The sequence below is a fragment of the Lithobates pipiens genome, unplaced genomic scaffold, assembly GCF_037356315.1.
Source record: "Lithobates pipiens isolate NorthernLeopardFrog02 unplaced genomic scaffold, aLitPip1_a1.2 Scaffold_10, whole genome shotgun sequence".
In the NCBI taxonomy this organism is placed as follows: domain Eukaryota; kingdom Metazoa; phylum Chordata; class Amphibia; order Anura; family Ranidae; genus Lithobates; species Lithobates pipiens.
The window spans coordinates 63,628,945-63,649,835 of NW_027507686.1; the positions used below are offsets into that span (position 1 = coordinate 63,628,945).

Genomic DNA, 20,891 nt, shown 5'->3' on the forward strand with positions numbered 1-20,891 from the left:
TAAAAATGCTGGTTGCCTGCCACTCATCCCAGCCCACTGGCTGGCAATAATCACATGAAAAACCAGACAGGCTGGTTGTACCCAGCCCGTAATCAGCCTGCGCATACATGGATAGAATCTCGGCTGGTCCCTGCTGAACTGGCCGAGATACGAACTGTCTATGGCCGGCTTTAGGAACACAGACACTTTTAATTACAGCACTTAGGTTAAAGACATAATGCCAGGGCCGGACTGAGAATAAAAACCAGCCCTGGAAATAATTTCATACCAGCCCCAGAGCATTATTATACCAGCCCAACAGCATAACGTCATTATTTTCTTGTTCACAAAAGGGAAAACCATACATTTTAAAGCACATTTGAAGAGTGTATTATATATAGATAAGAGAGACGTGGAATTTACAAACAGCACCAATTGTTTACTTGCAAAAAATCATGGCATTTAGGCTACTTTCACACTGAGGTGCTGGGCGCACTGGCAGTAAAGCGGCGCTATATTTAGCGGCGCTTTACCATCGTTTTAGCAGTGCTTTTTGGCCACTAGCGGGGCAGTTTTAAACCCCGCTAGCGCCTGAAAAAGGGTTAAAACCGCCCGCAAAGCACTGCTGCAACGGCGCTTTGCAGGTGGGTTTGGAGCGCTGCCCCATTGTTTTCAATGGGAAGGGGCGCTTTAGGAACGGTAAATACACCGCTCCTACAGCGCTCCGAAGATGCGGCTTGCAGGACATTTTTCAGCGTCCTGCAAGCGCACCACTCCAGTGTGAAAGCACTCGGGTTTTCACACTGGAGAGACAGCAGCGGCTGTTTGAGGAAGCTTTGCAGGCGCTATTTTTAGCACTCTAGCACCGGCAAAGTGCCTCAGTGTGAAAGGGGCCTTACTGGCACATTTTTTACTGACACTGCAAAAAAAAAGGTGCCAAAAATGGCAGTTTTCAGTACAAATATCAATATTTACCCTATAAACATGTAGCTAATGCTATTAGCAATGTGTTTAAGTTAAACAAAAGTCAAAAACCAAATTTCTCCATTTACATGAAGGTCAGATTAATATAACCCAGCACAGAGTTCCCCCTTACATCAGGAGGATTCCCCCTTTACAGTGCAAGGGAACTCTGACATAAAGGGGAACATTGCAGATCACGATCTAAGCGGGAACTCTGATATAAAAAGGGGGCACTGGTGACCAGAGACCCCACTTATATCAGAGTCCACTGCATTCCCCTTTAGAGTTCTCACTTACATCAGGGTCTGCAGCATTGCCCTTTACATCAGAGTCGCCCCTTGCACTGTAAGGTGGAATCCTGCAGACTATGATGTAAAGGGGAACTCTGGGAATGTGGGGAGGACTCTGATGACCAGAAAGAAAGAAAACACTAAGATAAGAGGGTTTACTGATATAAGGGGGAAACCTTTATATCAGTGCCCCCTTACAATATTGTATTGCCCCCCCCCCCCCAGGCTGGCCTGGCAGTGCTTTCACTGACCTCCTCTCAGGTGCACCGTGCAGGGCTCAGTCAGTCGGTTCAGCTCGTGGCTCTGGTTTTATCCCATCATTTCCTCTCCACAGTCCATACATGTCTGACTTCTCCCATGACCCCCCTGGCGGCATTTCCACTCTTGACTCCTCTCCAGGGGAGGTCAGAGGCTGCAGATGGTACGGGGAGGTCAATGGCTGCGGAGGGGACGACATGGGAGGTCTGAGGCTGCGGAGGGGATGACGGGAGGTCAGAGGCTGCGGAGGGGAAGACAGGGGAGGTCAGAGGCTGCGGAGGGGACGACAGGGAAGGTCAGAGGCTGCGGAGGGGACGACAGGGGAGGTCAGAGGCTGCCGAGGGGACGACAGGGGCGGTCAGAGGCTGCGGAGGGGACGACAGGGGAGGTCAGAGGCTGCGGAGGGGACGAAAGGGGAGGTCAGAGGCTGCGGAGGGGACGACAGTGGAGGTCAGAGGCTGCGGAGGGGACGACAGGGGAGGTCAGAGGCTGTGAAGGGGACGACAGGGGAGGTCAGAGGCTGTGAAGGGGACGACAGGGGAGGTCAGAGGTTGCGGAGGGGACGACAGGGGAGGTCAGAGGCTGCGGAGGGGGAAACAGGGGAGGTCAGATGCTGCGGAGGGGGGGAACAGGGGAGGTCAGAGGCTGCAGAGGGGGGGACAGGGGAGGTCAGAGGCTGCAGAGGGGGGAACAGGGGAGGTCAGAGGCTGTGGTTGGGGGGGAACAGGGGAGGTCAGAGGCTGTGGTTGGGGGAAACATGGGAGGTCAGAAGCTGCAGAGGGGGGACAGGGGAGGTCAGAGGCTGCAGAGGGGGACAGGGGAGGTCAGAGGCTGCGGAGGAGGGGGGACATGGGAGGTCAGAGGCTGCAGGGGGGATGGGGGCAGACAGGAGGTCAGAGGCTGCAGGGGGAGGGGGGGCGGACAGGAAGTCAGATGCTGCATGGGGGAGGGGGGCGGACAGGAGGTCAGATTCTGCATGAGGGAGGGGGCGGACAGGAGGTCAGATGCTGCAGGGGGATGGGGCAGACAGGAGGTCAGATGATGCAGGGGGCGGACAGGTGGTCAGATGCTGCATGGGGGGGACGGGAGGTCAGAGGCTGTGGAGGAGGGGGGACAGGGGAGGTCAGATGCTGCAGAGGGGGGAACAGGGGAGGTCAGAGGCTGCAGAGGGGGGAACAGGGGAGGTCAGAGGCTGTGGTTGGGGGGAACAGGGGAGGTCAGAAGGGGGAGAGGGTAGGTCAGAGGCTGCAGAGGGGGGAACAGGGGAGGTCAGAGGCTGCAGAGGGGGCACAGGGGAAGTCAGAGGCTGCAGAGGGGGGACGGGGGAGGTCAGAGGCTGCAGAGGGGGGTACAGGGGAGGTCAGAGGCTGCAGGGGGGGACAGGGGAGGTCAGAGGCTGCAGAGGGGGAAGAGGGGAGGTCAGAGGCTGCAGAGGTGGGGACAGGGGAGGTCAGAGGCTGCAGAGAGGGGGACAGGGGAGGTCAGAGGCTGCGGAGGAGGGGGGACATGGGAGGTCAGAGGCTGCAGGGGGGATGGGGGCAGACAGGAGATCAGAGGTTGCAGAGGGGGAGACAGGAGGTCAGAAGCTGCGGGGGGGACAGGAGGTCAGAAGCTGCAGGGGGGAGACAGGAGGTCAGAGGCTGCAGGGGGGAGGACAGGGCAAGTCAGAGGCTGCGGAGGGGACGACAGGGGAAGTCAGAGGCTGCGGAGGGGACGACAGGGGAAGTCAGAGGTTGCGGAGGGAACGAAAGGGGAAGTCAGAGGCTGCGGAGGGGACGACAGGGGAAGTCAGAGGCTGCGGAGGGGACGACAGGGGAAGTCAGAGGCTGCGGAGGGGAGAACAGGGGAAGTCAGAGGCTTCGGAGGGGACGACAGGGGAAGTCAGAGGCTGCGGAGGGGACGACAGGGGAAGTCAGAGGTTGCGGAGGGAACGAAAGGGGAAGTCAGAGGCTGCGGAGGGGACGACAGGGGAAGTCAGAGGCTGCGGAGGGGACGACAGGGGAAGTCAGAGGCTGCGGAGGGGAGAACAGGGGAAGTCAGAGGCTTCGGAGGGGACGACAGGGGAAGTCAGAGGCTGCGGAAGGGACGACAGGGGAAGTCAGAGGCTGCGCAGGGGACGACAGGAGAAGTCAGGGCTGCGGGTGGGGCGGACAGGAGGTCAGATGCTGCAGGGGGGCGAACAGGAGGTCAGAGGCTGCAGGGGGAGGGGGGCGGACAGGAAGTCAGAGGCTAAAGGGGGCTGACAGGAGGTCAGAGGCTGCGGGGGGCGGACAGGAGGTCAGAGGCTGCGGGGAGGGGGCGGACAGGAGGCCAGAGGCTGCGGGGGGGCGGACAGGAGGCCAGAGGCTGCGGGGGGGGCGAACAGGAGGCCAGAGGCTGCGGGGGGGTGGACAGGAGGCCAGAGGCTGCGGGGGCTGGACAGGAGGTCAGTGGCTTCATGGGGCCGGACAGGAGGTCAGAGGCTGCAGGAGGGGCGGACAGGAGGTCAGATGCTGTGGAGGGGCAGACAGGAGATCAGAGGCTGCAGGGGGGAGTGGGGGCAGACAGGAGGTCAGATAATGCAGGGGGGTGGACAGGAGGTCAGATGCTGCATGGGGGGCAGACAGGAGGTCAGAGGCTGCTGGGGGGTCGGACAGGAGGTCAGAGGCTGCATGGGGGGCAGACAGGAGGTCAGAGGCTGCAGGGGGAGTGGGGCAGACAGGAGGTCAGATGCTGCATGGGGGATGGGGGTCGGACAGGAGGTCAGATGCTGCATGAGGGAGGGGGGCGGACAGGAGGTCAGATGCTGCATGGGGGAGGGGGGCGGACAAAAGGTCGGAGGCTGCAGGGGGAGGGGGCGCGTTCAGGAGGTCATAAGCTGCGGGTGGGACGTAAGAAGAGGCACACGCCATCAGACGAGACCTCACTGAGCTCTGCTTTACTTTTAAAAATGGCGCCTCCCATCGTGTAACTGCGCATGAGCCCTCCTTTACGAAAATTGACGAGCGCGTACGGGCTCAGCCCGAGCACGGCCAGCTTCGGAACAGCGCTGGTGCCTGCTCAGTTTCATGTCGGCCCGGCCCCACGGCCATATTTTTTCAGGCGCCGCTGCCCTCACAGCGGCCCCACGTACAACCAGGCAGCCGGCCCACCGGGAAATTTCCCGGTATCCCGGTAGGCCAGTCCGGCCCTGCATAGTGCATATTAAAATGCTCATGGATAATTAATTATCGCTGTTTTATTTGTATTAGTTTTGTCTGTCTGTATGGACTTGTTTACAAGGGTGATGAGGCCCATATAGCATGAACGGGCCGTTTTTGCAACATCTGTAACTTCCAGGTGCTGCATGCAGGCAGTCTATTGAAAATGATTAGAACACACGCAGCTACTTCTCCTAATATGATATGCACTGTCTGCATTCAGTGCCATTCGCCCCCACACTCAGGGCCGCTGTTAGAAATGGGGCCCTGTACAGCTTGCATGACTGGGCCCCCTCCACCTATAAGGGCCAGGGCCTGGGCCTGCCTGACAGCTCACATTCAGCCAGTAAAGAAAAAGGAGATTGTGTGCTCTGTGAAGAAATTGGGGTGTGACAACATTTTCCTAACAGTATAAGGATTTTAAAACCTGTACAGCACACATACAGGGATCTAAAATGTTTATATAACGTTGTCGTGTTTAAACAAGTGGTGAGGAGGCAATATAACACCTTCTTACCACCTGTCAAATGGACTCTGAAGAGCGACCTGGATGTGGATTGCTGTTCAGAGGGCACAACATGCTTAAATGAGCCCTAAGGCTGTTCAGACAATCCATTATTTTTTGTCAATTCAGCAGGGAACAGAGGGGACTATTTCATGTTTTCTTTGGGGCACCGTTAAGTAATCTTCTGGTTTTCAGAAAATACAAATTCACAGGGAGATGGTGCTAATAAGAGATCTATAACCATCCATCTGCATGTGTATGGACTTCCCAGTAGTGTGTACATGTGGATTGTTGGAAATTAAATCAAAAGATTGACATATATGACTACAGAGTTGCAATCAAAATTGAACCTTCAAAGAGACAGTGGGAAAGGGATCTAAGTCCCATAAGGGATGATCATTGGGAGGTGGCATTGTCCGCACTGCCCATGGTCTCTTTATCCTCCACACAGAAATGAACCCAACTATTCATTTCACACAGGACCTATCACATGGCAGCGTAAAGATACCCCTCTTTGTCCTAGATGTAATATGGGGCTGGCTAATTTAAGACATGTTATGGAGATGTCCTAAACTCCATCAGTATTGGGAAGGGGTTATTTCTACTGCTAACTGTCTTTACATAAAAATGGAACTGTATAATACAGGTATTTGCACCCATTTCTGGGCATAGACTCTCGTTGGAGTCTACGCCTCTTCACCCTCCCCCCCCCCCCCCCCCCCGTCTACTGTGAAATGCACGGATCCCAGAGACAGCAGGGACCATCCGGATTGCGCAGCGCAACTCACGCTTGAGCAGTAGGGAACTGGGATGTACAAGGCTTCATTTCCTGATTCCTTTACCGATGATGGCGGTGGCAGCACCCGAGAGCCAAGCGACAGATCGGCTTCGGGTGCCGACATCACGGGTGCCGACATCACGGGCGCCCTGGACAGGTAAGTGTCTATATTTTAAAAGGCAGCAGATGCAGTATTTGTAGCTGCTGACTTTAAAAAAAAAATTGCGGGACCTCCACTTTAAGTCAGAATTGATGGAAGAACCTGGGGTATGCCCCTTAAGTATGATAGATGAATCTAGGACCCTGGAAAACACTCATATACCGATAGTAAGGACTCTCTTTATAGCCTAATTAAGGGATGTCTCCACATCCTCCGACATTAGGCGAATGGAAAATGCAAACAAATGATATGGTGCTTAGAGAAAAATAAATATATCTACATAGGACCCTGATGTATGGGGGAGGGGGATCTCTGTGGACCTTGATGTATGGGGGGTGGTGGGCTTTCTGGGGACCCTGATGTATGGGGGCTTTCTTGGGACCCTGATGTATGGGGGGATATTTGGGGACTCTGATGTATGGGGGGCTCTCTGGGGACCCGGATCAATGGGGGGGTCTCTCTGGGAACCCAGATCTATGGGGGTCTCTCTGGGGACCCTGATGTAAGGGGGGCTCTCTGAGGACCCTGATGTAAGGGGGCTCTCTGGGGACCAGGAGGTAAAGAGGGGACTCTGGGGACCCTTATGTAAGGAGGGGGCTCTCTGGGGACCCTGATGTAAAGGGGGGGGTCGGGGGCTCTCTGGGGACCCTGATGTAAAGAGGGGGCTCTCTGGAGACCCTTATGTAAGGAGGGGGCTCTCTGGGGACCCTGACGTAAGGGGGGTCGGGGGCTCTCTGGGGACACTGACATAAGGGGGGTCGGGGGCTCTCTGAGGACCCTGATGTAAGGAGGGGGCTCTCTGGAGACCAGGATGTAAAGAGGGGGCTCTCTAGGGACCCTTATGTAAGGAAGGGGCTCTCTGGGGACCCTGACATAAGGGGGGTCGGGGGTTCTCTGGGGACACTGATGTAAGGGGGGGTCGGGGGCTCTCTGGGGACCCTGACATAAGGAGGGGGCTCTCTGGGGACCAGGATGTAAAGAGGGGGCTCTCTGGGAACCAGGATATAAAGAGGGGGCTCTCTGGGGGCCCTTATGTAAGGGGGGTCGGGGGCTGTCTGGGGACCCTGATGTAAAGAGGGGGCTCTCTGGGGACCCTTATGTAAGGGGGGGTTGGGGGCTCTCTGGGGACCCTGATGTAATGAGGGGGCTCAATGTGGACCCTGATGTAAGGAGGGGGCTCTCTGGGGACCCTGTTGTAAGGAGAGGGCTCTCTGGGGACCCTTATGTAAAGAGGGGGCTCTCTGGGGACCCTGATGTAAGGAGGGGGCTCTCTGGGGACCCTTATGTAAAGAGGGGGCTCTCTGGGGAGCCTGACGTAAGGGGGTCGGGGGCTCTCTGGGGACCCGATGTAAGGAGGGGGCTCTCTGGGGATCCTGGTGTAAGTGGGGGAGGCTCTCTGGGGATTTGTTTACATCGGCAGACCACTATTCTGCCTCTGTTGGAAACGATCGGGCGGGGCCCACCAGACGCGCTGATTAGCTCTCGGTGTGTCCAATCAAACAGCGCGCAGACCCGCAAGTGCAGAATCAAGTACCTGTACGTGATTCTGCTCACAGGAGATGCAGCCCCGCAGTAAATGTACATGGTTAATGTGAGTTTATTTTTCTTAACTCTTTAAACATTTATTTTGAACATACAGTAGATAAATTATGTGACCAATGCATGTAATGTAGCAGTGCAATATATACGTGGTGCTTTGTGAGGGTGTGGCTTGTGTGTGGGTGGGTGGAGACAAAGGGGGCCCCATGATCCCCTATTGCCCAGGGGCCCCATGAGTTGTCAGTCCGCCCCTGCTCACAACCATCAATTATGTAGAGTGGCACAAGGGGTTTGAGGACAGATATAGTCGTGATGGTGTATTGACCATTTATTACACCAGATATATATGAACCTCTAAATATAGCGGTGTAAAAACTTGAATGATGGGGTTGGGAGATTAAGATATTAGTAGTATACAATGTTATGAGGTCTTTTTTTTTTTTTTTTTCTTCTTTTCTTTTTCTTAAATATTGCTTATAAATGTGTGTTTATTATGATTGTACAATACGTACATGGGTTGTGTGTATGTCTTGTGTTGATTGTAACTAAAAACCTTAATAAAAAAAGGACTTACCATTCAGGTCTTCTGTTTTCTGCTGTTGGCCATTGACTTTAACGCCGGCATGAAAGCATCCAATAACGGCTCTGAAGCAGCCGCGCATAAGAGCCCGTAGTATCCTTCTCTGCATTCTTTTGGGCTTCTTACTTGAGATATCTGCAGGATGGAAACTGATATCTCCTTCCATAGGTGGTCTTCCAATGGTGGGTTTCTCTTTGGTGTTATTTTGAGAAACAACCTTTTTAAGGTTAAATCTGTTCATTATGAAGAATAATGAAACACGCTTTAAATGGGTGAGAATTAAATTGTAATGAAATCGGATAAAATCTGATCAGATTACAAGAAAAAACTCGCTAGAGAAAGAAGCTCGTGTTAACCGTTCAGAGTCAACAAAGCAACTGGCAGGAACCCTGCTGAGCTGTTTCTTATATGAGAGCAGCCAGTGACATCATAGTGCAGCAGTGTTGTCATGGAAACCTTTTTTTTTTTTTTTTTTTCAAATCTCCTGGTGCTCCTCTAACTGACAGGCTTTTGTTGCCATGGTTACCAAAGCTTCTGCACAGTGATGAGCAGTGGGGGAGGCGGCTGGGACATCTTAGCTCTGATTATAGAACCCGGGGGACAGCACAGCCACACCATCTACTAAGGATTTATAATAGAGGAATATGATGGGGCAATATTGATGGGACACCGTGGTCAACGTGATCTCATTTTAATGATTGTGGTGGAGGTAATATTTTTCATTGTCGCCAGTGCTTATGTGGAATTGTTTAATAAAATATTTTGTTTCTCTTTGAAGAATCTCTTTGGAATTTGTCCTACTTTTTTATATGCTGTTTACTGATTCAGAGGAACACCCCTCACACTTTATTGATTACTATTGGGGTGACAGTTTTGGTGGCCTGGTTGAGGAATTGCTACCTATAATTCTTTTCCTCCCTAGTAACCATTTACCCAGGTGTACCTTCAGTGACTATTTACCTATACAATACATTGTCTGGAGGTACTGCATGTTTTACTATATAGATTCAACATTGTGAAATTTAAAGGATAAGTTCACTATTAAAAAAATAAGTGCACTTTTTTTGTAGGTAACAAAAGTGCATTTACCATTTTATTTTTTTATTCTTTATAGAAGCCTGGAAAGCATTGCACCATGCATGACTCCTACAGACGGTCAGTGTAAGCTGTCTGCCCTATACATCGTACAGGCAGGCTTTTTCACATGACAGGAAGAATCAATGGACTACCTGTAGGTAAAAAAAAACATCTCCTAAACCTGTACGGTTTAGGAGATATTCCCCTCGGTATGCGCCGCTGACTGCAGCGGCGCATGCGCACAAGGGGATTCTCGGCCTGAAAATCTGGCAGTGGCCGACCGGCCGGAATGAAATCTCCAGCGCGCATGCATGGGAGTGACGATATCGCGGCTCCGGCCACTCACAGCGCTGGAGCCGCAATACCCGGAAGAAACGCCGAGGGAGCATGTCAGCTCCCTCGGCGTGGATCGGGCCAGATGTCGGGGCCTCGTTCTAAGGTAAGTATTTCATAATGAGCTAGTATGCGGTGCATACTAGCTCATTATGCCTTTTGCTTTGCAGGTGTTAAAAAAATAAAATAAAAATTAGCGGGTTTACTACCACTTTAAAGCGGAGTTCCACCTGGGAAAAAAAAATACGTTGGCGGCTTCACTCTTGCAGGACATGGCGTAGCTTGCAGCAGAAAGTGCAGCGATCTATGCCCGGAAGTGGGAGCAAATTCCTGAATTTGACAGGTATCTGCTCCCTGCTTTTATTTATTTATTTTTTTATCGCAACTCTTTTAGAATCACTTTAATGCAGGGCTTTGGCTTTTAGTTCAGGAAGAAAAAGCCTCCACTGCTGGTTTCCCAAAGTCTTTCTGTGCAAACGATGGATGGCGTAATGTCTTAATTTATTTTGACATAATGGTAAAAGTTAGGGATGCACCGAAATTTCGGCCGCCGAAACATATCGGCCGAAAATGGCCTTTTCGGCATTTTGCCGAAAGAGAATTCTTGCCGATAATGGCGCCGAAAATCGCGCATGCGCAGTAGCGGTGGGAGAAACTTCGGATGACATCACCCGTTCTGTGGGCGGCTTGCACGTTCCTCACGGATAAGACGCCGCACTCGTAAGCACGTTCCCTGCTGAGACGCTGGCACCTTCCCCACGGACGCTCCTCGTGCTTGTGAGACGCTGCTGGGACCCGAGAGACGCTGCTGGGACCCGAGAGATGCTGCTGGGACCCGAGAGACGCTGCTGGGACCCGAGAGACGCTGCTGGGACCCGAGACGGCTTCATAGAGGGCTGCACATTCCGAAAGTACAACAGTGGGCACTGGGCACTGTCCCTCCTGGATGGCTACCATTACTACTATTCGCCGGTGAGCAATGCATTGCCTTTTTGCCTTAAACTGCCAAACAATCCAACTAATTTATTTTACTATACTACTGAAACTGTCATAGCAGTCAAACAACATGTATTACTTACGCCTTTGTGCCTTTTGTGCCATGCAGTATGGTATTAATTAAATGTCTTACAGTACATCGTAGCAAAAAAAAAAAAAATGTAAACTGATTTGAAATGGAATGGCATGCTATTCATTATTCTGTAGTACTAGTATACTATAAAATGTATGCCCTTGTTGTCATTGAATTTGTCATTTGGTATAGTATAGCACACTGACATGACATGATTTATCATTTTTTTAAAACATGACAGTACGCAATATAATATATTATATTTAACAACTATATATATATTATATATTTTATTGTACAACAACAAGCACATGAAGTTATAGTATTATATTATACTGCAGAATAGCGCCCAAAAAATTAAATATAGCATGAAATTGCAATTGCAATTTGCATGCAAGCAATCCTTTCCATTTGCAATGAAATTTAATCAGTGCAATTATATTATCTTTTGGTACAAGTCAGGAGATATACTGCAGTGCAGACATATTAACTGCCTTGCATGGCAAGAGCTGCAGCGTTTAAAAAAAAAAGTGATAGTTTGTTATTTTTTAAAGCTGCCTCCTGGGGTTTAGCTTTAAAATTAATTTCGTCCTTTTTTTTCTTTTCCCCCTCAGATTTCACTCCCACTATAGATCATTCTATGCTATTATTCTGCGCTACCAGCAAAGGTGGACCATGTCTGCAGTGTGGAAATATTTTAAAGTTTCTGATAAAGACCCCAAATTTGCAATCTGTAGTCTTTGCTCAGCAGAAATTTCAAGAGGGGGTACAGTGCCAAGGCATTTTTCAACAACAGGTTTGATACACCATCTGAAAACACGACATCCAGTTCAGCATTCAGATTACAAGAAAACAGTGCCACTTCCAAAAAGTGACTCAGGCTCAACACCATCTGTGGCCACGGTCTTTGAAAAGGTTAAAAAATTTGCAAGTGACAGTCCCAAAGCTCGTGCCATAACAGATAAAATTATGGAATTTATTGCATTAGACGACCAGCCATTCTCTGTTGTGGAGGACATTGGATTCCGTAGGCTTATGCAACATATTGAGCCACGTTACTCACTACCAAGCAGACGCTACTTTGCAGATACCTGTCTACCTGAATTGTTTTGCAGTGTTAGAAAACACGTTCAAGAGCTCATGACTACCGACATCATAGCAATCAGTTTTACTACCGACATTTGGAGTTCAGACGTCAGTCCAACGAGCATGCTTAGCCTGACAGCGCAGTGGATAGATGACAAATTTCAATTGCAAAACATCCTACTTAACGCACGTGAGTTTGTTGGATCACATACTGCAGCAGCAATAGCTGACACTTTAAAATCCATGCTTGACACTTGGCACATTGAGAAGTCTAAAGTGCATTTGATTGTACGAGATAATGCGCGGAACATGGCAAAGGCAATGGAGGACAGTGAACTTAAAAGCATACCGTGTATGGCACACACGCTGCAATTGGCTGTGAATGAAGGATTGCTGAGTCAGTGCACCATATCTGATATTGTATCAAAAGGAAGAAAAATTGTGGGTCACTTTAAGCATTCTCCACTTGCTTATTCCAGATTACAAGCTTTGCAGATACAGTTTGGAATGCCACCGAAACGACTGCAGCAAGATGTAGCCACTCGTTGGAACAGCACCTACTATATGCTGCAAAGTCTTTTTGAACAAAAGCGTGTTTTAGCTGCATACATTGCAGATTACGAGCTGCCGGCAACACTGAGTGCACATCAGTGGATGTTAGTTGAAAATAGTTTGTCTCTTCTATCTCCATTTGAACAGTTAACAAAAGAAATAAGCTCAACTAATGCTTCCGTTTCTGAAGTTATTCCCTTGATTGCCGCACTGAAGCGTCTGCTAGGAAAAGAGATAGAAACAGACCATGGCGTAAAAACGGCTAAAACCACTCTACTGGAGGCTGTTACCAACCGGTTTCAAGACACCGAGTCCAACCCTCTGTACTGCATTGCAACAGTTCTAGATCCTCGATTTAAAGAGCATTATTTTAATGTTGAGAAAAAGCAGCGTGCACGGGAAATGATACAGGCACAAATGGAGGTGGTGGAAGCATCCGGTGAAGGAGTTTTGAGGTGTAGCACAGAGGAACGTGAGAAGAAACGGTTGCATACAAGTGAAGAGGAACACGCTCCCTCCATATCTGATATGTTTGAAGAAATTTTACATGAATGCACCCCGGTCCATAGCAGTGCAACAACAAGTGCAGCTACCCAACAGCTGGACATTTATTTAGCTGAACAGCCTATCGGCAGAAGTGACAATCCCCTTGTGTACTGGCACATCAACAAACAACGTTTTCCTTTGCTTGCACAGATTGCACGCAGATATTTATCTGCCCCAAGCACCAGTACAGAGAGTGAGAGACTATTCAGTCTAGCATCTCATATTCTTGACGAGAAGAGAAACCGTCTCTCCTGTGAGAAAGCGGAGCAACTTTTGTTCTTAAAGCGAAATCTGCCACTTATACTGAAATAGATTTATAAATCCGTAGCATAGACCAATTCCTTTACCATGTTGTTGAACATAGTAAATGAATTGGCATTGGACTGTGCTATTTGGACAATTGGAACATACAACATAGTATGACTGACTACCAGTATGTTCCAGTTGTCTAGTTGTGCCATACTGCCATTAGTTGTTTGTTCATTGTAGTAGTTCTACAGTTTTTGCACTTCTTCAATTTAAGAGATCTCCAGTTTTAGTACTGTACACAGTCACACACATCATACATAGTTTGTTGCTGTTGGGCCAAACTATATCTCTCTCTCCCTAAGCTTTCAGCCCGCTGCATGGCAGCAAAACTGTATGTCCTGTATTTGTGGCTGTCCACATATTCCAGTACTATACACTATACCACACTGTATTCCAGATATGGGCAGAGACTTCCAGAAACAGACTAGTCTACATTGCTTGCTGTGATTGCCCGAGCACCGCTGCTGTAGACCAGACTGTAGACTGTGTTCCAGGATGTCTCTGCTCATACCCGGGGGCCGGAAAACAGTGTGGTCTACTGTATGACTGTGTATGTAACCCGCAGCTACATATATACACTTTTATCGCACATGCAGCCGCTGACACCTTAGGGAGAGAACTTAGGGGGGAAAAAATAAATTACTACAGTTCTCTCAGGTTGGAAAATATTTATTGCATTTAGCATACTTATATATTACTGTGAAACAGAATAACAGCCTTCTGCCATTGTTATTCTTTATAGTTTGTTGTTGGGACAAAACTGTCAGTCATTGATTGTCTCTCCCTAAGCTTTCAGCCCGCTGCATGTGCAAAACTGTATGTCCTGTATCTGTGGCTGTCTACATATTCCAGTACCATACACTATACCACACTGTATTCCAGATATGGGCAGAGACTTCCAGAAACAGACTAGTCTACATTGCTTGCTGTGATTGCCCGAGCACCGCTGCTGTAGACCAGACTGTAGACTGTGTTCCAGGATGTCTCTGCTCATACCCGGGGGCCGGAAAACAGTGTGGTCTACTGTATGACTGTGTATGTAACCCGCAGCTACATATATACACTTTTATCGCACATGCAGCCGCTGACACCTTAGGGAGAGAACTTAGGGGGGAAAAAATAAATTACTACAGTTCTCTCAGGTTGGAAAATATTTATTGCATTTAGCATACTTATATATTACTGTGAAACAGAATAACAGCCTTCTGCCATTGTTATTCTTTATAGTTTGTTGTTGGGACAAAACTGTCAGTCATTGATTGTCTCTCCCTAAGCTTTCAGCCCGCTGCATGTGCAAAACTGTATGTCCTGTATCTGTGGCTGTCTACATATTCCAGTACCATACACTATACCACACTGTATTCCAGATATGGGCAGAGACTTCCAGAAACAGACTAGTCTACATTGCTTGCTGTGATTGCCCGAGCACCGCTGCTGTAGACCAGACTGTAGACTGTGTTCCAGGATGTCTCTGCTCATACCCGGGGGCCGGAAAACAGTGTGGTCTACTGTATGACTGTGTGTGTAACCCGCAGCTACATACATACACTTTTATCGCACATGCAGCCGCTGACACCTTAGGGAGAGATAACTGAATTACTACTAGTTCTTCTGGTTTAAGTTGAAAATTAATAAAGTCTAAGACATTAAGTCTTCTTAGACTTAGTCTTAGTCGTTTTATTTTTATATTATTTTATTTCATTTTTTTTATTTATTTTGTTATGGTTCAATGTGCACTGACTGCAGTCTACACTGTAGGATATGCGGTAGTAATTTATCATTTAATTTTGTATTTTTATTTGATTTTATGATTTTATCTTCTGTGTCCACTGTCCAATTTATTTGGGTTGCTTTATTAAAGTACTGTTATTTTCCATTACTGGACTATTCTTTTATTCATAAAATTAATGATTCAGTTGAATATGAATACTATAATGAATAATACTATATAAGGCGATTTTATATATCTTTTTTTTTTTTATATATATAAAAAGCCATTTTCGGTTTCGGTGCTGTTTCGGTATCGGTTTCGGTTTTCAGCCTAGTGTATTTTTCATTTTCGGTATCGGTTTCGGCACCAAAAAACCCATTCGGTGCATCCCTAGTAAAAGTGCTTGCTGACCTGGGATGAGCATTGGTAGGACAAAGCACTGAGGAACCATCTCCCGTAGTTTAAGACGTGCTTATTGCATTATTTAGGACTTAATTTTTTGATTAACGTTACATTTTAATTCTTCTTTAATGTGTTACCTTTTTTTGCAGACCAGAGCTCCGTTGAAATAGTGAATGAAGAGGTCACTGTTCAAATTAGGTGAGAATGATTGTGAGATTAGTTTGAATAGTTGACAGTTTTCTTAGTTGTGTAAAGTTTTCTTATTTTATATATTTCAAAGATTGAAATAAGTAAGATTCCTCCATCCACACATGAGGTGTGGCTTGCTGCTTTCCTAGTTATCAAAGATCACTGAGCTGAATGGAGGTGAACGGGGCCACCATGCCTCTGTCGGTGTCCATGTGAGCTCCCTTCTTATCTCTGTGCTACAAGCCAGAACTCCAAAGGGCATATATGTTTCGGGGCTTTGCCCCTTTTTCAAAGCCCCCAACATATTCTCACCCACTACTCACTGTGGTTCTGGCTTGCAGCGCAGAGACGGAGGGAGCTCACAAAGATGCCAATAGTGGCATGGTGAGTGGCGAGCCCGGCTCACCTCCATTCAGTTCAGTGATCTTCGATACCCTGTGTCCTAGTTAGTGATCACCCTGTCTAAAGCCCCATACACACTATCAGATTTTCTGCTGAGTTTTTCCTTCAGATTTACCAAAACCATATAATATGAGGTCAAACATTAGGAGTTTCAATGTGTATGCAATCAGGTAGGCCCTTCTACTACATGGTTTTGGTAAATCTGATGACAAAAATCAGCAGACAATCTGATAGTGTGTATGGGGCTTTAGGAGCTGCGTCCTCAGTACCTTAGTGTAAGTTTGGATATGGGTTGTTTAAAAAAAAAAAAAAAAAGTTACAATTTTATTAGACCAGTGCCTTAGCTATTGTTTCTCTTAATTACTCTTTTTATGATATACTTATCACCAGTTGCATTTGAATCTGTTGCTCCTCTGGGTGACTTCATTGGTTGTGTGACCATGTTAAGTATTGTACTTGCAACTAGTATGCATATATACATGTATATAATGGTTGTGTTTAAAAATTAATGGAAATCCTAAGTGGTATAATGACTGGTGCTAGATTTTTCAGACTTAAATTTGTTTGTTAAATCTGCAGGGCCGAAGCTGCAGAACCTGCTGAGGAGATAAGAAACAAATTGCTTGTTTGTCCTTTTAACTAGAATTGATTATTTGTAGTAATATGTGGTGTTTTTTTCTACTCATTCTGTGCCCCTTTAGAACTTAATCAGGCTGCTGTTAATCCTGCAGACTGTACTGCAGGGATGGCCAACCTTTTGAAGAGCAAGGACCACTTAAGTGACTTGGTAACCAGTCACGGCCACAATGAGCGGAGTGGGAGGATGACAGGTCCATGTACACTCCGCATATGCAGAGCGGACACAGTCCACTCTACTCTATGGGCCCTCCGATCCACCCAGATGGAAGGGGACAGATCACCTTCTGTTTTTTTTTCTTTTAGCGGATCGGATTGAAGGTATGCAGATGTAAACGGACACAAGTCTGTTTACATTTTCCACTCCATAGAGGTGAATGGAGGGTCTGATTGGGTTGGACCAATCATGTGAAAGGGGCCTAAGGCTGCTTTCACACTGATGTGCTGTGGTCTACCCAGAGCAGTGCACCTCTGGCTTTTCTTGGGGTTAGCTGCACTTTGCCATAGAATTCTATTATATCCTGCAGGTGTTGTGTACTTTCTGAAAGCGCACCAAACCCATAGGAAATAACAGAGGTCTATGGCTCAGTGCAGTTTGAAAGCAGTCCAGTAACCACTGCAGATTATAGTATTAAACATACCTTTAATAATAGTCTTCAATTCGGGTATCACCAGCTGTTGCTGTTCCAGAAAGAGTGCATTTGGTATCACTCTGTCTGTGACAGGATGTGGCGCTATACAGGAAGCATCGTCTTATATGGCTCTGCTACACAACCGCTTGCTTCCACTACCACGGCTTCATTCACAACACTGATGCTCTGGGATGCCGGGTCGAGAACCTGCAATCTGGGCTTGCCAACCAGCCATCCCAGAGCAGGAGGTCGCGGGCCACATCAGAGGGCTCCGCGGGCCACTGGTTGGGCACCCCTGCTGTACTGCATGTGAAGCAGAGGTCAACATGAGTGGCTTGCAGAATGAAATTAAGTGGTTCCAGAATGCTAAGTTGGCAGCCATTGGTGTATACAGTGCCTTGAAAAAGTATTCATCCCCTTGAAATTTTCCACATTTTGTTACGTTACAACCAAAAACGTAAATGTATTTTACTGTGATAAAACAACACAAAATGGCACATAATTGTAAAGTAGAAGTAAAATGATAAATGGTGGCCAACGTGATTTTAATTCAGCCCCCCTGAGTTAATAGTTTGTAGAACCACCTTTCGCTGCAAGTCTTTGAGAATGTCTCTACCAGCTTTGCACATCTAGAGTGACCTTTTTGCCCATTCTTTGCAAAATAGCTCAAGCTCTGTCAGATTGGATGGAGAGCATCTGTGAACAGCAATGTTCAAGTCTTGCCACAGATTATCAATTGGATTTAGGTCTGGACTTTGGGTCATTCTAACACATGTATATGCTTTGATCTAAACCATTCTATTGTAACTCTGGCTGTAGGTTTAGGGTAGTTGTTCTGCTGGAAGGTGAACCACCGCCTCAGTCAAGTCTTTTGTAGACTCTTAACAGGTTTTCTTATAAGATTGCCCTGTATCTGGCTCTGACCAGCTTCCCTGTCCCTGCTGAATAAAAGCATTCCTACAACATGATGCTGCCACCACCATATTTCACGGTGGGGATGCTGTTTTCAGGGTGATGTGCAGTGTTAGTTTTCCGCCACACATAGCGTTTTGCTTTTAGGCCAAAAAATTTAATTTTGGTCTCCTGACCAGAGCACCATCTTTCACATGTTTTCTGTGTCCCCCACATGACTTCTCGCAAACAAGACTTCTTATGGCTTTTTCTTGGCCTTCATGATGCTGTTTGTTCACTAAGATTCTCTAACCAACCTCTGAGGGCTTCACAGAACAGCTGCATTTATGCTGAGATTAAGTTGCACACAGGTGGACTGTTTATTAATTAGGTGACATCTGAAGGCAAGACTAGATTTTAGTTGGAGGTATCAGTAAAAAAAAGTTAAAAGTTAAAAACCATTTTTATCGTGTTCCTTCCACTTCACAATTATGTCTAGGGGTGCAACGGATCGTCACCGATACGTGATCCAAACGGGTCACCCCGCTCGGATCGGCACACGCCGTGATCCGCGGCGCGCTCCCCGGTCACGGTCTCAGAGAAGGCCGCGGCTTCGGCCTAGGTCTGAAGCGGCAGCCATCTTTATTCACCCAGGCCGTTTACAATGTGATTGCTCCGTCAAATGACGGAGCGATCACTTATAAACAAACCAAATCATGACATGACACCGGTTCCTCTCTCCCCTCTCTGTACTGATCTGTACAGTGGAAGGGGAGAGGTCGGATGGATGCAGCACTGTGGGCTGCATCTGTAGTGCCCACAGCGCTGCTCTTTGACAGCCTATTCTGCAATACCCTGCCAATACCCTGCCAATATTCTGCCATACCCTGCCAATACTCTGCCATACCCTGCCAATACTCTGCCATACCCAGCCATCCCCTGCCAATACTCTGCCATCCCCTGCCACTACTCTGCCATCTTCTGCCAATACTCTGCCATACCCAGCCATACCCTGCCGATACTCTGACATACCCAGCCTTACTCTGCAATACTCTGCCGTACCCAGCCATGCTCTGCTGTACCCAGCCATGCTCTGCCGTACCCAGCCATGCTCTGCCTTACGCAGCCATGCTCTGCCGTACCCAGCCATGCTCTGCCGTACCCAGCCGTACCCTGCCACGCTCAGCCAATATTACAGTGGGGGAGATTGTGGATATTACAGTGGGGACTATATGGCGGTGGAATTTTCACAGGTTTCTGCAAATTCAATTACTATTTTCTGATCCTAAAAATGATCCGATCCGTGAGTTTTTTTGATCCGTTGCACCCCTAATTATGTCCCACTTTGTGTTGGTCTATCACATAAAATCCCAATTTAAGTTTTTTTGGTTGAAACATGACAAAGTAAAAATTTCAAGCGGTTTGAATACCTTTCTTATGGCACTGTATATAATTGATGACAAGACTTAGTCTAAAGTAGAATAACTTTCTATTGCGTATCCCTATAAATTGTCTATAACAAATTTGTCTATTCTTTAGGCTCCTTCTGCTGAGAGCCCCAGGCCTTCTCTTTGGGTGCGCACTTGTAAAATGACTCCTATTAGCAACCCAACAGACTCTAAGCCACAAAGGATGCCAACGCGACAGTCATCGACATCAAATGGTGGTAGGATTACTATTAACTTTTTAAATCTTGGTGACATTCTTGACAGGTGATCTCCATAGGAATTAAAATAGATAATCTATGACACTATAACCTCTAACCACTTGCCGACCGTGCTATAGCAGAATGACGGCTACAGTGCTGTCGTTTAGTTCTAGGAGGGCTTCTGTTGACGTCCTCAAGATCGTTGCCCGCTGCAGTGCTCACCCAGCGTGCTCTGTGATCGCCAATCACAGTGGCCCTTTACCACATGATCAGCTGTGTCCATACACGGCTGATCAAGACATAAGCACACTTCCCAGTAATCAGCATTCATTTTTAAGGAGAGCCAGTGACCGACAAGTGTGAAAGGGGACAGCTACACTAATCAGGGAACCGATCAGTGATTTTCAAAATGTTTGCTCTTTCATTTGTTTAGCAAAAAATAAAACCTTGTGGTGACTAAATACCATCAAAAGAAAGCTCTAGTGTGGGGGGGAGATAAAAATGTCACATGGGTATAATGCTGCATGCCTGTGCAGTTGTCAAAGTGCGACAGTGTTGAAAGCTTAAAATGTTGGCCTGGTCAGGAAGTGGGTGAAAGTGCACGTTAAACAAGTGGTTATGCTGAACTCTGGGCTACTGAAGACAGATGCTCACACACAATGAGTAGGGAAAGACTGGCTGTAGTTTGTTGCAGAGGGACCCCCCAGACAAAGCAATGCTTTTCTAGGTTACTCAGTTTAACAGCAAGCTGCAGTGATGAAAAAAGTAATCTCTAGAGCTGAAATGTCACCCTGCTTCCCCCTGCACTGGGCACTTTATTCCCAGTAAGGTAGCACACCTGCTGTAGAAAGCACTTTCTATTTCTATGACTGAAGTTCAGCTTTTAAGATTTCTGTAAAATGAACAGTCTACAAAAGTTGAAATCTGCTTTTCTTTTCATACATCAGGGGACACAGAGCCATAGTAGTTACTATGCGGGTTATAGGGCCACTGATAGGTGATGGACACTGGCACACCCTAAGGCAAGAATTGCACTCCCTATATAACCCCTCCCACTACTGGGAGTCCTCAGTTTTTTCCCCAGTGTCTAAGGTGTTGGTCACGAGTAAAGATCTGCTGTGCTAAGCTCCACTGGAAGCTTCCTTGCTGGGACTAGCCATGCTGACCGGATCCGTTT

At 47.7% G+C, this 20,891-nt stretch overlaps 1 long non-coding RNA gene across 2 annotated transcripts in view; it reads left to right on the plus strand.

Moving 5' to 3' along the window:
- Positions 1–20,891, plus strand: part of LOC143931383 (uncharacterized) — a 270,261-nt gene that overhangs the window by 221,380 nt on the left and 27,990 nt on the right. The window contains exons 10-11 of one of the 2 annotated variants that reach the window (XR_013262879.1): positions 15,466–15,514; positions 19,606–19,732. This is a non-coding gene — a long non-coding RNA (uncharacterized LOC143931383). The remainder of the gene's footprint in view (positions 1–15,465; positions 15,515–19,605; positions 19,733–20,891) is intronic. The other variant, XR_013262880.1, reaches the window with a different exon arrangement.